The 10,659-nt window shown below is 53.1% G+C and overlaps 1 long non-coding RNA gene across 1 annotated transcript; it reads left to right on the top strand.

The window, feature by feature from the left end:
• The first annotated feature begins 69 nt into the window (after positions 1-69).
• On the top strand, positions 70-4,247 carry LOC109249137 (uncharacterized). The gene is made up of 3 exons (XR_008419480.1): positions 70-138; positions 700-822; positions 3,806-4,247. It is a non-coding gene; the product is annotated as an uncharacterized LOC109249137 (long non-coding RNA).
• Positions 4,248-10,659: the final 6,412 nt, after the last annotated feature.

Genomic DNA, 10,659 nt, shown 5'->3' on the forward strand with positions numbered 1-10,659 from the left:
GGGGCTAAAAATAGCGGCGCCTGGAATAGCCGTGAGCGCCCCGCCCCGCGCCCCCGCCCCCCCCCCCCCCCCAACTCGCCGCACACCCAGTTACATAATCCGCCTCGCTGTGGCTGGGGTGGGCGAGCCGTTTTGCAGGTGAGGGTTCTGCGGCCTCGCTAACACCTTCCGAGGCAGCAAACCTGGAGCTGGGTTATAAATAAATTACCCAGGGGCTTCCCCGGAAACAGAGGTGGGAAAAGTGAGGCCCAGAGAGGCCCCGCGGCGGCCCAAAGTCACACAGCCATTAGGCTGGCTTAAGAGGTCAGGGCCCCCGCCCTCTGAGCCTTGGGCACCCCCACCGGCATCGATTGGTTGGCCTGCATGCCACCCCAAGGGCAAGGAATCCGACTAGCAGGACGCCCCAGCTTCCACACGGGAGGGCAGTTTAGACAGAGAGGGAGAGCTTGGGAGGGTAAAATTTCTCCTGAAGAGAAGCGTTTCCGGAGGTGGTGGGAGTGCAAGGCCAAGGCTGGTGGTGGATTCACTGATCAGGCTGTTCCTGTACTACGGTGTGACCGAGGGCAAGTCACTTCACCTCTCTGAGCCTGGGTTTCCTTACCTATTAAATGAGGGTGATCATATTGTCCACCTTCTCTGGTTATCAGGAGACTGAGCAGCAGTGGAGAGGCCTTATACTTTCTTCTTACTCTCCTCTAGGAATCCGACTTCCCCCCAGTCCACTGGAGTGCTCCGTGTGGGAAGTACACGAAGGCTCACCTCAGTGGCCAGGAAGCCCTGAGTGGCCCACCCTCTTCTGGCCATAGTCTCCAAGTCTCCTCAGTAAGAACCTTCCTGGGGGTGGGAGTACTTGGAAGCTTTCTCTCTCACCCTGGACTGGGACATTCTTTGGAGATGGGAGAACTACCTTGTTCTGAACATATCCTTCTGCCCCAACAGCCCCCCACTTTTGGAGTGGCTGGTGCAGGGAAGCCAGGCCAACGCTGGAGCAGTGGGACTGGGGGCTGACTGGGGGGTGTGGGGTGTGGGGTGTGTTATAATGTCTGTTCCTGTACTGCCAGGCAGGCGAAGCTCCTGGGGAAGAGCCATTAGGCGGGACCCAGTCCTGTGCTCTGCTACACCAGCCACCAGCGCCTGCTCATTTTTGGAGCCACCTTAAATTACAAGCATGCTATCATATCCCCAGCACAGAGGCCAGGCCCCACGCAACAAAGAATCTCTTCTGCATTCAAAACTCTCCAAAAGAGGCCCCACACCCCCACTCAGCCCTCATTCCAGGGGCCACATTCTTCTCCCCACCGCCCTGCCCACCGCAGAAATCCTTTTCTGGACCTGGTCCTTAACTGCTGCAACTCAGAAGCCCCTTTCTCTCCATCCTCATCATGATCCCAAGAATCGCTGCTTTGTCTCAAAATCAAGGTTCTTCTCAGACCCTTTACATTCCTTTCCCAGATTCGACATGGAATCTGGTGGACACAGAAATAAAGAAACCGAGACTTCAAAATGGCAAGGTGGGAGGGGGGGAAGGCTTGGGACTAGTTCCCCCTTCTCCTTCCTACCCCAGCAGCTCCTTCCAAATGGGCATTTTAAAGAAGCCACTACCCCCACCCTCTCTTTTTCTTTTTCCAGAAATCTAACTTTTGAAATACATTTTAAAAATATTTGCCTGTGTAGGAGAAATACATTTATTTGGACAGGAAAAATAAAAAAAAAAATAAAAATAAAAAAAAAAAAGAAAGAAAGAAAAAGAAAAAGCTCAATTTCCAGTTTTTCCATGAAGGCTTCCAGCCCACAGAGGTCTCTCCCTTCCATAAATACTTTAACACAACTTGGCTTTATATATCTTCTCCTGTTTTATAATCAAGTAAAACATATACTAAAATATGTAACGGCAAAACACACACACCTGTGTGGCTTATCATGGCAGCTTGAGGTGGGAGAAGGAACTTGGGTTCAAGAGGCCTGGGATTGACATTGGTCCCACCTGTGACCAACTGTGTGACTTCAAGGAAGTTACTCACCTGGACTGGGCTTCAGTTTCTTCATTTCTTCATTTGAAACAAGAAGATGAAAATGTACCCTTGTTGCCAAGAGTGTATCTTTGACGGTAGATATAAAGAATGTAGCAAGTAGGGGCCACCTGGGTGGCTCAGTTGGGTGTCCGACTTTGGCTCAGGTCATGATCTCACGGCTTATGACTTTGAGCCCCATGTCAGGCTCTGGGGCTCTGTGCTGACAGCTCTGAGCCTGCTTGGGATTCTGTGTCTCCCTCTCTCTGCCCCTCCCCTCCGCTCGCTTGCTCACTCTCTCTCTCTCAAAAAAAAAAAAAAAAAGAATGTAGCAAGTAGTCTGGCACATAGTAGCAGACCTGCTATTTCTATACAGGAGGCCTTAGGGGAAGGCAGGCCTGGGGACCCTATCTTGAATCTTCAGATGCAGACTACTGACCGTAGCTTTGCCGAGCTGGTATGTTTATTTGGGGGCTTGAAGAGCTGCACAGGTGACGGAGGCAATACCACCTTTTAGTGTCATTACAGATCTCCAGTAAATTCCGGCCCCCTTGTTGCCTCTTTGACCCAGCTGGCTCAGCTAGCAATGTCCAAGCCAGGATCAGAGCCCGGGTCTTCTGACTCCCAGACCAGTGCTCTAGTTTCTACTCACCGTCTTGTTCCTTCGTGCCTAGCCCCTTTTCTTTCTACACAGACTCCAGGAACACAAGCCCCTTTCGCAGATGGGAAAATTGATGAGAGAGAAGTTCAACCACTTGCATGGCTCAGGAGCTAGGACCAGAGGGGGGAAACAGGTGCTCTGGTCAGTTGCTGTGACACATTCTGGGAAATTCCTAAGGGAGAAGGACAAGATCTTGCTACAGAAAGTTGCTTCCTAGTCTCATGGGGAGGTAGAACACGAGAACAGTTATGAATACATTGCCACAAGACCCAAAAGGTAGCCTCCAAGAGGTCTCCAGCCGACATTGGGGTGGGAATCCAGAAGGTTAATCTGAGAGGCCTCCCTTGAAGAAGAGAACATGGGGCACTGTGTGAAGGGAAGGAGAGGACCAGGCAAGACACAGAGAAGGTAGCACATCGTATGGAGGAAAAGGCTGACTTCAGAGTTCTTAGATATGGGGTGGGGGCAGGGCTGAGACCCAGAACAACCAGCCAGACCTCTAGTGGTGTTCCCCACATGCCCCTCCAATCTCACAGCAGCAAAAAAACGTTGATGCAACTCCACCCAGTCAGGGAGACACTATTCCACCTCACCTCCACCCTGGCCCAATGGGGTTGCCAGTAAAAGTATGTCAAGGGGGTTCCCCAGCCCTTTTGTGCCCGGAAGGGGCTCCCCTGCCCAGGGCCTAGCCCTGAGTGAGGAGAGGGGTTGTGGAGGGGATTCCCTTCGTGGTTCCTTTTCTCATCTGAGGATGGAGAAATACTTTGCAGGGGTCTCCCCACCCTTCCCCAGTTTTAGGAGCAATTAAAGGGGAAAATGGGGGTACAAAGACAGAGCAGGGCCTTCCTGGGGTTGTCCCAGGGATCAGGGTTCTTCCAGGGACACCACCCGGATGGGGTTACCTGCTCTGAATTACATAAGGATGAGGAGGCCTGGTACTTTAGACGGTACCTCCACATTTTCTATTCCCTGGTTGCCATGAGAGGCCATCAGGGCTAGCAAGAAAAAGTGACCAAGTTCACCAGGCTGGAAGTGACAGAGCTAGAATTAATGCCAAGCTTTCCCCTAAATCCAAGCCAGGCTCTTTATTAAAAACAAGCAGAAAACCTCTATAACTTTATTTTTTTAATTACAGAATCAAACAGGCTCGTTGTAAACAAAGGCAAAACGTTACAGAACTACGTGATTTATGAAGCGAGAGGCTGGTAATCAACTCCCCAAGGAGTAGAGTTTGGTAATCCTCCGGTGTCCGCTTCCAGATTTCTCTCCACGTCGCCGGAGATCAGGTCTGGCCCGGCGGGCCCTCCCCCAGGGGCCGGGACCGGAACGCCAGGCCGGAAGGAACAGGGCCGGGCCCCGCCGCAGCAGTGCAGCCTCGGCCGTGCCCCACGCCACCGTCCCGGGGGCGGCCGCGCTGCCCCGCGCCTGGCCCGGCTGGGCCGGGTGGGGCCCGGGGAAGCCGCTACGTCAGGAGGCGGACGGGAGGGAGCCCGCGCCGCCCCAGCCAGGCTTCCATTACATCACTCGGCGGCGCGGAGCCGCGCCGGGGTAAACACCGCTGCAAACCATTGGCTACCTTGCGGCCCTTCCAACCAATTACACGATTGTATGCAAATCAGCCGTTGGGCGTTTGCTTCCTTCTCGTCTGGTGCTTGCAAATAGACGCCTTGGCGAAGGCGGGGGCGGGGCCGGGGCGCGGGGCGGGGCCGCCCCGGGAGGAGGCAGAAGAGGGGTCCGGGAGTCGGCTGGGGGCTGGTTTGCGATTTGCCACCCCAGACCTGGTCCAGCCAGTCTTGTGGGGAATGGAGTGGAATTAAGGGCAAGCGCCCTTAATTCTTGAGCTGCCTTTCCAGTTAGATCCCGTTTCCTGCAGATTCAGTGAACCTGAGAAATGATGCAAAAAATTATTGAGGTCAATTTAGAGCTGAGGAAAAGGAAGAAATAAGAAATAAAGAGATACAGAAAGCTAGGACGTACTTTGGGGAACACCTAAGCCAAACTCTCTTCGCTTGTGACATCGCAAAGAACAAAACGGACACAGCCCCTGTCCTGGCCCACTGATTCTTAGAGCCCGGGAGGGGAGACTAATGTTAAACCGTCTGGAGAATAGATAAGTGCCATAAAGAGAAAACGGGAGGGCTGCCCCTCCAGAGGGCAGGATGGGTAAGAAGCAGTGTGCAGTCAATCATTTGAGGAGGCCCGGAAAAAAAAAAAGAGAGAGAGAGAAAGAGAGAGAACAAAATGCAGGATGCCAGTGAGCTATTTAATGGGGAGCTGTAATTCAGAAGGGGTGATGGGTGAGGGAATGCTTCTCCAAGGAAATCATTTTTCAACTGAGGAGTATTTCTCAAGTGGGAGGAAGGGCCGAATATTCCAGGGAAAGGAAACAATATTCAAGAGAGCCCCGAGTCGGGGAGAAAGTTTGGTCCACAGCAGGGGAGTAAGGCAAGTGCAGAGCCCAGTGACTAAGGGAGGGTGCTGGACAGGAGGCCAGAGAGGAGGGCCTGGCCAAATCATGTGGAGGCCCGTGCCAGGCAGGCACTAGGCCAAGCACTTTCCTTACTTTGTCTCCTCTTTCTACAGCCCTCTAAGGGGGGTACTATTTAGTATTGAGGGAACTGAGGCTCCCAGGGGTTAAATAACATGCTGGATGTCCCACAGCTGAAAAATGGGCTGTGGATTAGCATCCAGGCCCTTGTGGCCTCAAAGGCCATGCACTGAACCACTGGCTCTTGCCTCCCAGATTGGAGTGTAAGGTTCAGACAGGCGAACAGATTTGCCTCTAATTTCATGACTTGCGACAGAGCCTGAGATCCCCAGAGAAGTCTGTAGATTTTTCACCGTGCTGTGAAGGGAGCTAGGGCTCAAGAAAATGGATAGGGACAGAAGGGTAGGGAGGATGGGGAGATAAAGTGTCCTCCCTGCCCAGACCTTGGGGTTTGCTAGAACTTGCCTAGAACTTGGGGGTTGCTGAAGTGGAAATAGGTAGAAGTTTTTAAGCATCTGTCTCCGGGGGGGCTGCTGCTAGCCAGCAGGCAGCTGCCTGCCCTGCTGGGGCAACCCAGATTAGCTGGATCTTGTGTTCTGTCCTTGTTACCAAGCGACACCTCCTCCGGCTTGCACCAGCTTCGGTTACCGGGGACAACTCCCAGGGGAGCGCTGGGAGAGACATGGAGGCAGACAGGAGAACAGGAGAGGCCCAGCCCTTCTCCCACACAGGTTTCCTGGGCAGTGGGGTGGGTATTCCATAGCCCCCAGGTGCACCTTTGGGGCTCGTCTCTTCTTTGCCCCCTCCACGGGCTCTGAAGTCCCAGACCCACAGGCACACAAGGAGGGTGGCCGAGACAGGGGCACTACCTGCGCACAGGCAGAGCTTTCCAGAGAGTGCTCCTATAGGGGTTTGGAGGGGAGTCCTGGCCCCACACCTGAGCGCCGCCAACAAGAGTGGCTCTGTGTCTGTGTGACCATCTGATCACTGAGCAGGGAACCTCTCAGCAGGAAGGTTGGGTGGCTCACCTGCCTTCCGTTGCTTTTGTAAAATTCCCCACACTTCTCCAATTGGGAGGTTCCTACCCATCAGAGGGCTCTGGAGTCATGGAGCAAAACAGGTCCTCACTCCCTGGGATGGGAGTACCCATTCCACCCAAGGATTTGGGGGCGAATAATTAGGTGATTTAACTGGTGTAGGTGATACAAAGCATTAATTTGATATTTTTAGGAGGAAAGTTTTTATTTTTGGTTTGGGGTGGGTTTTTTGTTGTGGTGGTCGTGGTTGTTTTTGTTTTGGAGGGGTAGGTATCTCAAAGGCACAGAATTGGAAGAACCATAATCATAATTCTTACCACGTGATCACTGTGCACTGGGAGAACAGCCTCCTGTGCCCCGGGGAGGGAGGGCTGGTGGGGGGGGGGGGGCGTCTGGGAAAGTCTGCCCAAGTTGCTTTCAGGAGTAGGGGTGTATACCTGGCAACTGGAGGGGTCTTGTGGCTCTGCCCTTTCCAGTGGGCATCAGAGCATATGGGCACCTCCTTGGATCAAGGGGCCCTTAGTGCAGTGTCAGGGTGTGCTGCAAACTGGGAGGCATGGGGATGGGGTGGAGTGGGCAGCCCTGGAATAATGGAGCCTGCGGCCTCCAGCAGCCCCCACGCCCCACCCCCAATTTCTCAATGTCCTCTTGCTCTCTGCTGGTGCCCTTAGTGGAGGACCCAGAGGAGCAGAGCTCCAGCTGCTCTGGTGCCGGCTCCAGGGATCCCGAAGCACTTTCTCTGGGCAAGGCTCTGGCACCCAGCATCCGGGGGTGGGGGGTGGGGGGGGGGGTGTTGCAGCGGCCCAGTGTGGCTGTGAACTGCCTTAGCCACTCAGGCTTGTGAGCAGGACGATCCCTCAGACACTCACACCATAAATGTCCAGACGCAGAGTCACTTTGGAACTGTCCTCTGCAAGCCTCCTCCCAGGGAGGGCTAGGTAACTTGAGCTGCCGGCAGGCCCTCAGGTCACTTAGGGAGCGGTCAGCTGATGCTCCTGGGGACCATTCATCATGCCCCCGGCCCAGCCCGTCACTGCCATGGCTATTTCCAGTCCCTGGGTATGAAGCAGCTTATGTAACAGGCTGGGAGCCAGGGGCTGGGTTGGGGGCTCTTGTGGCAAGGGATGGGGCTGTTCCCACCTCGCCCTGTCAAGACAGCCACTCAGTGCCCCTTTTCTCCCTGTGTGTGAGGGGCGGGGGGTGGGAGGGTTGTAGGAGGGAGACCATAGGCCTGGGTGGGATCACTGTGGATGGTGTCTACCAAAACACTTTGTACTTCCTTCTTTCCCTTCCATCCTGGCCCAGAAGGTGGCCCAGGCTCCTTCCTTCCACGAATCTGAGACCACCAAGCAGCCTCTCTTTCAGCCACGCAGCCCTATGCAGCCTGTGTTCTCTCACCCGGCCCTGACCCTCAGAGGAAGAAGCAGGCGTGCCAGCTGCGAGCCCCGCCTGAGAGCACCCTGTCCCCATCTCTGCAGCCCCTTTCCTGACTCCATGGGGACTGGCAGGTATCATCTGGTCATTAAGCAGGGCTCAAATACACTTATTTGCCTCGTGGCCTTAGCAGCCTTTGTGAGCTCGCTGAGCCTCAGTTTCCCCCCGGGGAACTAGAACAAGAATACCTTCTTTTCAGAGTGGTTGTGACCACAAGGGCTTGGGGAGCACACTCCAGGGGGCAGATTGCTTAGGTCTGAATCCCAGCCCTGTCTGTGTGGTTTGGGGCAAGTTCCTCAAGCTATTTGGTTAATTTTCCTCATGCATAGAATGGACACAGGGATCCCAAGGACCCAGCTCCCCAAGTTGTGAGGATCCGATGAGTGTGTGTGCACAAAGCGCTTGAACAGTGCCTGGCACAGGTCAGCACCATCTAAGTGTCAGCTATAATTAGACAATGTTTGGAGGTCGCTTTCCTCAGCCTTGGCTCCTAATAAGCTCTTGGTGAAAGGTACTTGTTATTTTTAACTTCTTCATTCTCCTTCACTGTCTTGAGCTTCTTCACAAGCCCACCTTCATTTAGCCTGGCAATTCCCTTGAAGAGCTCTCTGATCTCTCCTCTTCGATTGCCCATCTGCCTCCACCACCAGTAAAAGCGTGTCTAAATTACATCCGCCTGGCGTTCACACTCACAAAACATTTCACACACACTTCTGTCTGGGCCTTGCAGCACACCCGGGAACAAGCAATGTGCCTCATGGTACTGGTCTCATTTTTGCACAGCCCAGGGCAGGGTGTGATCCACCCAGAAGCATCAGCTGCCAAGGGACGTGTGTCCGGCAGTCAGGGCACTGGAACGCGCTGGAGGATGTGGCCGGGGCTTGCCAGCTCCACGCTGCCAAGACAGATTAGTGCAGGGGGCCCTCTTTCTTCCAATCCCAGCCCCCACGGAGCGCCCACAGGGTGGGAGGCCCACGGGCTTTATAAATGTCTCCCATCCTAGCGCCAGCCCAGACTTCCAAACGCTGTGTGGTGGCGCCCTCTGCTGGACACAAGTGGCCTCTAGGAAACTGTTGCCTCTGAAGGGAGAAAGGTGGTGAGTGGTGGTTTTATTCATATTCACACAACAGTCTATCCAGGGCCTACTACGTGCCAGGCAGTCTTGTAGGAACCGCAGAGATGGGCGAGAAATAAACTCAGAAAGTCTCTACTTTCCTTGGACATATATCGGCGGGGAAAGGGGAGATACTGATAAAAACATATATAACATAATGCCTCATACTGAGAAGTGCTATGAAGACAGACAGGGCAGGTAAGTGGCTAGAAAATGACTAAGGCTGTCGATTTTAAAGGAACAGTCAGAGAGGCTTCTCTGCGGAGGCAACAGGTAGTAGGAACCCCAGAGAAGGGAGGGAAGGAGCCCTAACCTGGGGGAAAAGGCCAGCGAGGCAGAGGGCAGTTGCAGTTCACTAAGAAGGGGAATTCTGAGTGTGCTTGAAGGATAATGAGTCCCATGTGTCCAAGAGCAATGCTGGGATGGGGGCAAGCTCAGAGATGGAGATCTCCCTTTCTTACCGTGATGGCACCTGTAGAAGGGAGAACATCTTGCACACTGAGAATCACGGGGCTGGAGAAGAGTCTTGCTCAAAATACAAGCCATGACAGACGCCTGGGTGGCTCAGTCGGTTAAGCGTCTGACTCTTGATTTCTGCTCAGGTCATGATGTCAGGGCTTGTGGGATCCAGCCCCGTGTCAGGCTCTGTGCTGATAGTGCAGACCCTGCTTGGGATTCTCTGTTTCCCTCTCCCTCTGCCCCTCCCCCACTGTGCACTCATGGACCCATGCACTCACTCTCTTTCAAAATAAATAAATAAACATTGAAAACAAAACAAAATACAAGCATGAGATAACACCTGCTAACATATGCTGAGCTGGAAATGCCCAGGGGCTGTGAAGTGTGTATTCCCCACATTAGCACCATTTTGTGTTTTTATTTATTAAAAAAAATTTTTTTAACCTTTATTTATTTTTGAGAGAGAGACAGCATGTGAGAAGGGGAATAGCAGAGAGAGAGGGAGACACAGAATCGGAAGCAGGCTCCAGGCTCCGAGCTGTCAGCACAGAGCCTGACGTGGGGCTCGAACCCACAAACTGTGAGATCATGATCTGAGCCGAAGTCGGACGCTCAACCGACTGAGCCACCCAGGTGCCCCAGCACCACTTTGTAGATGAGGAGACTGAGGCTGAGAAAGGTAGAGGTTATGTGGTTTGCCTAAGGACAGGGGGACTTGAATCCAGGTTTGTCTGACTTCAGAATCCAGGCTTTTAACCATGACTTGTGCACTTGGGGGGGTGGGGACCAGACATAAAACTGCATGTAGAGTATGGTCACATTTGTATTTTTAAAAAATATATATATATATATATATATATATATATATATATATGTATACATACATATATATATGTATACATACACATATATATATATATATATATGTATACATATATATATATTTGCTTCTCTATATGGGGATAAAGACGGAAAGGCAATATATCAAAATGTGATGATCCCTAGAGATGTGTGCCTCTAGTTCCACTGTGGGCCAAGGACGGGGGGGACATGCCCCCCCCCCCCGGATCCACACCCCAGAAAGTATGAGAGACTACCCTTAGCATTAACAACAGCCACACCTCTTACCCAGATGCTCCCTTTCGGTTTACAAAGTGTCTTCTTTCACTGTCCTGCATTTGGTCTTCATGACTGCTATCGCCGGGAAGAAACCCGAGCCTAGCCTGTGACAGACCCGGGACTAGGACCGACACCTACATATTCGAAGTTCTCCAGGGGTCAGGTCAAGGAAAGAAGAGAGATGGCAGAGAGGTCAAGGAAGGTCCAAAACCAGGTGGCCAAGGGGGCAGGAAAAATACCCTACGACAGAGAGGTGAAGCAATTCCCAAGTCTGCCCAGCAGAGGGCGATAGTACCCCAGAGCTCCGCAAACCTGCCCAGGCCACGCCCCCGGCCCGG

Source organism: Panthera pardus, unplaced genomic scaffold, assembly GCF_024362965.1.
Source record: "Panthera pardus isolate Hobbes unplaced genomic scaffold, ASM2436296v1 HiC_scaffold_6, whole genome shotgun sequence".
Taxonomy (NCBI): Eukaryota; Metazoa; Chordata; class Mammalia; order Carnivora; family Felidae; genus Panthera; species Panthera pardus.